Here is a 6,728-nt window from a genome sequence, read left to right on the forward strand (position 1 = left end):
CACTTAGAATATATTGTGCTATCCTCTGTGGCCTGCAAAGTTTCTGCTGAAAAATCAATTTTTACTCTTATAGGAGCTACTTTGTACGTTACTGGTTGTTTTTTCTCTTGCTTTTTAAAAGATCCTCTCTATAAAACTTTTTAACGAACTTTTTTATTGAATTTATTGGAGTGACATTGGTTAAAAAATTATAGAGGTTTCTGGGGTACAGTTCTATAATACATCATCTGTGTGTTGTATGATGTGTTCACCATCCCAAGTCAAGTCTCCTTCTATTACCTTTTATCTCCCCTACCCTCTACTACCTCCCCCACACCCTTTCCCTCTGGTAATCACCACATAGTAAACCTTTGATTTTGAGGACCTCAATTTAATGGACTTTGGATTTAACAGGCAAAATTTCTGGTCCATATGCCCTATGTAAAAATTAACAGCCTGTTAATTTTAAAATGCTTTTGAATAAGATTTGCTTATAATTAAATTAACAAGTAATTCTTTGTTATTAATTCAGTTATGTTTGACTAATTTTAGTGAATAGGCAATATGTTAGAGACAAAAAACTGTAGTAATTTCTCTGACATAAATAACTACTTCATATCTACAACTATAGTCTACATATTTAAATCCAAGTCACCGCTCATAAACAGTGTTTGGGGAATGCTTAGCATGTGATCATACCACATCTTGAGGTAACTGGTTCTGTTGTTGCATGCCTACGATGTTCCCATGTGCACTAAGCCATGCCCCAGCCCTGTGCATTTGTTTATTCGGGTGACTGATGAATGCATGCATTTACTATACCTATTCAGTATAAATTTAAAATTACAGTAATACAACTAGAAAACTTTTCTGTGAAATTAAAGTTTTTGTACATACACTTAATTATACAAATGTGTCTACATAAGTAAAAACAGGTAAACTAATTTGTCAAGTTTTTAACATATACATTCGGAAAACCTACTTCATATAACAGACTTTCAGCTTCAACTGACACCCCCTTGCCCAAATTAATCCATTATATCAATGTTTTACTGTACTGTTGTTGTTTTCTCTTAATCCCTTCACCTTTTTCACCCAGCCCTGTAACACCTATTACATGTGACAGGTGTCAGTCTGTTCTTTGTATCTATGAGACTGTTTCTACTTTGTTTGTTACTTAATTTTGTTCATTAGATTCCACATATAAGTGAGATCATATGGTATTTGCCTTTCTCTGACTGGCTTATTTCACTTAGCATAATACTCTCCAGGCCCATCCATGCTGTCACAAAGGATAAGATTTCCTTCTTTTTTATGGCTGTGTAATATTCCATTGTGTAAATGTACCACAGATTTTTTATCCTCTCACCTACTTATGGACACTTGGAATATTTTTAACTGTTGACATTTAAATTATGATGTGTTTTAGTGTGGGTCTTTTTTGGTTCATTTTGTTTGGGAATTTCATGCTTCCTCAACTTGGATGTCTCTTTCACAGGTTAGGGAAGTTTTCAGCTTTTATTTCTTTTTTTCTCTAAATATGTTTTTATTGATTTCAGAGAATGAGGAAGGGAGTGGGAGAGAGAAACATTGATGAAAGAGAAACATCAATCAGCTGCCCCCTGCATGCACCCTACTGGGGATCTAGCCTGCAACCCAGGCATGTGTCCTGACCGGGAATCGAACTGGTGATCTCTTGGTACATGGAATAATGCTCAACTAACTGAGCCACACCAGGCAGGGCAGCTTTTATTTCTTCAAATAGGTTTTCTGTCCCTTTCTCTCTTCCTTCTGGGATCCCTATAATATGAATGTTAGTGCAGTTGATGTCCCAGACGTGTCTTAAACTAACCCATTTTTTAAAATTCTTTTTTTCTGTTTGCTGTTCTGATTGGGCCATTTCCACTGCTGTACTCTGCCTTCTAGATCACTGAATATTCTTTTTGCATCATCTCATCTGCTGTTGATTCACACTGGTGTAATTTTCATCTCAGTTGTTGTATTCTTCAGTCTCATTTAATCCTTTTCTATATTTCTTAACTTTTTGTTGAAGTTCTTACTGTATTCTTCCTTGTTGAATTTGGTGAACACCTTTATAATCATGACTTTGAACTCTTTATCTGGTAGATTAAATATCTCAGTTTTGTTTAGTTATTTTTCTTACGTTTTTGTCATGAACTTTTATTTGGAACATATTCCTTTATCTCTTCATTTTGCCTACTCCATTTGTTTCTGTGTATTAGGTAGATAAATTATATTTTCTAGTCTTGAAGGAGTAGCCTTATATAGAAGATGTCCTGTGGTACCCAGTGGCACAATCTCCCCTGGTCTCCAGAGCCATGTGCTCTGGGGTTTCCCTTGTATGGGTTGTGTCCACTCACCTATTATAATCTGATGCGATTTCTGGGACATGCTGGTGGGAAGGATTTGGCCCCAAGTCAACTGGCTGTGAGGTTCAGCCTCAATACTTGTCAATATTCAAGTGGGCAGGGCAGGTCCCTGGCCTAGCTGTCTGTGAGGCCTGGTTATGACTGCTGTGGGTACACTGTTGAATGGGGTTAGCCTCTGGCCTGATTGTCTATAAGGCTCAGCCACAACTGCTGCCTGTGTTCTGATGGATGATGGGGCTGTCTCCCACCCTGGCTGCCTGTGAGGTCTGGCTGTGGTTGCTGCGGGAACACTTGTGTGTAGGTCATAACTCTGGTGGGTTTTAACACAATGGCTTCTGGCACACTTATGTGAGCAATAGGCCTTCATTACTGCTTGGCCTTGGCTGCTGAGAATGCACTGGTGTGTGGGGGTTTGCTCCTGAATTGGGAACCACTTTAGATGGGTACTGATACCATCTGAGGTTGCCTGCTTGGTGTGGTGGTGCAGGACCTGCTTGAAGGGCTCTGATGCTATCTGAGCCCATCCCCTCAATTGTGACAGGGTGAGAGTCATTTTTGAGGGATACCAGTGCCTGCTGAATCTGCATGCTGGGTGTAGGGCTGGAGATATTTTGGGTGGATTTTGGTATAGGCTGAGGGTGTCTGCTTTTTTGTGATAGAGTGGGAACCACTTTGAAAGGGTGCAAGTTGGAGTAGGCAAGTTGGGTGGGCAAGATCTCCAAGACACCAGTGTAGGGTAAACAGTGTTAACAAGGTTAATTGAGAATGTCAAAAATGGCACCTCTCAGCTAGGTGGGAGGAAAATTTTAAAAATGGTACCTGCAAGTAATTCCATCCCTATAGAAAGTTCCAACAGATACCGGCTCTTCCACCTCTTGTCTTAAGATTGGTCAATGTATCTCCTTCACATATGACCCAGGCGATTTTCAGACTGGTGCACCTCTGTGCTGGGAGTCATTGTGAGGGATTTTGTGCATGAGTTCTTTTTCAAAATTATATTTTAGCCCTAGCTGGTTTGGCTCAGTGTCTAAAGCATTTGCCAGTGGACTGAAGGGTCCTGGGTTCAATTCCAATCAAGGGCACATGCCTGGGTTGCACACTCGATCCCCAGTGGGGCATGTGCAGGAGGCAGCCAATCAATGATTCTATTTCATCATTGATGTTTCTATCTCTTTCTCCCCTCTGCCTTCCTCTCTGAAACCAATAAAAAATATATTTAAAAAACAACAAAAGTATATTTTTATTGATTTCAGAGAGAGGAAGGGAGAGGGAGAGAGAGAAACATCAATGATGAGAGAAAATCATTGACTGGCTGCCTCCTGCACTCCCCCTATTGGGGATTGAGCCTTCAACCCTGGGCATGCGCCCAGACTGGGAATTGAACCCTGACCTCCTGGTTCATGGGTCAACACTCAACCACTCAGCAACATTGGCTGAGCTGTGCTTGAGCACTTTAAGAGACGAGTCTCGGTTTCCTGCAGCTCTTCAGGTCTCCCAAATGTAAGTTCCACTGTTTTTTATAACTAGACTAGAGGCCCCATGTATGAAATTCATGCAAGAGTAGGCCTTCCTTCCCTTGGCTGCCAGCACTGGCTTCCCTCTGGCACCTGGGACCTGGGCTTCCCTCCGGTACCCGGGACCCGGGCTTCCCTCCAGCCACAGGCAGGCACCTGGGACCCGGGCTTCCCTCGCAGCCCCAGCTTCGTCTGGAAGGGAAAGGACATCTGGTCTAATTAACACATTATGCTTTTATTATTATAAATATTATGGGGACTTCTTTCCCTGATGAGGGTGTGCTGGCCTGGGGAGCCCATGTTGGGTTCAGAGCTCTCTCTCCTCAGGATGGACCTCTACAGTTATGATATCCCTACCACTTGTGGATCATCACACTGAGTGTGGGTACTGACTAGACTGTATCTCTGCCCTTCTTACCCATCTGGATATGGCTTTTTCTTTATATCAGTTATTGAAAAATATGTTCTGCTAATCTTCAGGTAGTTCTCAGTGATAGTTGTTCTATATGTAGTTGTAGTTTTTTGTGTTATGGGAGGAGGTGAGCTCAGGATCATCTTACTCCTTCATCTTGATCCTGATTTTCTGTCTGTCCTTTTGCTTGATTAAGGAAAGAATAGACAGTCTTTATTATTTGAACAATATAAGTTCATTTCTCATTTGGTCACCATTTGTTTGTTACACAGCAGCTGAACCATCCATTGAGACCTGGTGTTTGGGCAACCAATTGTGAGGATTTCTAGATATTGAACCAATAGCATCCTGAGTGGCATATGGAGCAGCAATTCCATGCATGAATGTTTCTCATACATGATCCGTTGTGTTAATATTTTTTGAAGTGCTAATCAAGATTGTTGTCTGGTTTCAGCTTGTAGGGCTTTGGGAAGTTGGCAGTTTTTTTTTTCCTTAGTGATGACAAGTCAGGAGGATGGGAAAAATTGGAAATGTTAGTTTGGAGAGTTGGAGCCAGATATTGAAGGAAACTAGAATAATTGAGAATTTGGTAGTCACTGACAAAATGTAATTTACCAAGAGGGTAAAAGCAGCTCAAAGACAATGAACAGAACAAGAATCTAATGATCCTTAAAGGTGTGCTATAGTTTTCCATTGAAACATAAATGTCTCTAATAACAAGTCATGCCCTTTTTTGAAACTTCTTTACAAAGTAAGTCTGGCCTCATTAGATTTAACATGATTATTTAAATAGGTGCAACAAAAATGATAATTGACTACATAGGCATTTTTATGTATGCTTTGCTGGAACTTTCCATAAGGAATCCCAAATTATGTTGATACCGAGTTTTCCTAGCTCCATTTGTTGAAAAGACTGTCCTTTTCCCTTTGAAGGGTGCCCTTATAAAAAAAATCATTTCACCATATATGGGGAGACTTATTTCTGGTATCTCTGTTCCATTAGTCTATGTCTTTTTATGCCACTATGACACTCCCTCCCAATAGTTACATTTTTTTTAATCTTGTGTTGAGAACTTTTAAAATCTACTCTCTTAGTACCACCATGTTTTGATTACTGTAGCTTTCTCAAGGACAAACAATTAAGGGGGCTATTTTATATAGACTGGTGCAACGGGAAGAACCTTATTAATGAGATGCATCTCATAGAAGAGGAATGAAATTTGGCATTTTATAGAAGCAGGTAAAAAGGAGTGTTATCATGCATTTTACATGAGTCATATGAAAGGATGGAGATGTGTCTTATAAGTGAGGGCAGGGTGGTCCTTTGAAGTTAGTTGTTTCTCAGAACCAAAAAGATGGGGAGAATTCTAAACCTCCTCTGTCTCCTTGGAGCACAGGGTTCAGGTAAAGTTCATCCTTGTCATATAGTTAAGTAAACTCCTTTTCTTGCCAAGATTTGGTTAAAATATTATTTTGGATTTTGAACAGAAAATAATTAAGTTGTTTTTCTACTTAGATATTTAAATAGGAAAAACCTGTTTTGGCATAAATAGTTACATTTCTTTTTTAGTCATACTACAGTTTATTTTTTCCAGCTAACTAAATTAAACATAACCAAATGTGCACTCAAGTTACTCTTTGCCTTCCAAAATAATACTTTGTATGTGACTCAGAAGACAGTTTTTTTGTATATTTAGGGAACATAATTGTTATGTTTACAGTATAAAGTTTGTTCTTAAATGTCTTTCCCCATTTTTATTGGTGAAACAAACTCACACATAATAATGATTATATCCGTACTATGCAAGATAATTTTTTTCACACAATTCTGAATATTTTAGTTTCTTGAGGTTTTAGATGAACCATTCCAAAACTGGCTTTACATTTTTAAAAAAAATATATATATTTTTTATTGATTTTAGAGAAGAAGAGAGAGGAAGAGAAAGAAATATCAATGATGAGAAAGAATCATTGATCGGTTGCCTCCTGTATGCCCCCCCAACTGGGGGACAAACCCAAAACTTGGGCAAGTGCCCTCACTCGGAATCAAACCATGACCTCTTGGTTCATAAGTTGACGTTCAACCACTGAGCCATGTTGGCTGGGCACTGGCCTTAAATATTTATCATCCTAAATATTAAAGTTCTATTTTTTCTATTATTTAGTCATTAATACCACTTTTTTGCTATCAGAAGTAGTGGACTCTTTTTTCTATTAAAAATATACTTTCTGCCGAAACCGGTTTGGCTCAGTGGATAGAGCTTCGGCCTGTGGACTGAAAGGTCCCAGGTTCGATTCCGGTCAAGGGCATGTATCTGGGTTGCGGGCACATCCCCAGTAGAAGATGTGCAGGAGGCAGCTGATCAATGTTTCTCTCTCATCGATGTTTCTAACTCTCTATCTCTCTCCCTTCCTCTCTGTAAAAAATCAATA

The 6,728-nt window shown here is 39.4% G+C and overlaps 1 protein-coding gene across 2 annotated transcripts in view; it reads left to right on the forward strand.

Moving 5' to 3' along the window:
• The window catches only part of OPHN1 (oligophrenin 1), a 479,266-nt gene that overhangs the window by 264,585 nt on the left and 207,953 nt on the right, over positions 1–6,728 (forward strand). The window lies entirely within an intron of this gene.

Source organism: Myotis brandtii, unplaced genomic scaffold (genome assembly GCF_000412655.1).
Source record: "Myotis brandtii unplaced genomic scaffold, ASM41265v1 scaffold635, whole genome shotgun sequence".
Taxonomy (NCBI): Eukaryota; Metazoa; Chordata; class Mammalia; order Chiroptera; family Vespertilionidae; genus Myotis; species Myotis brandtii.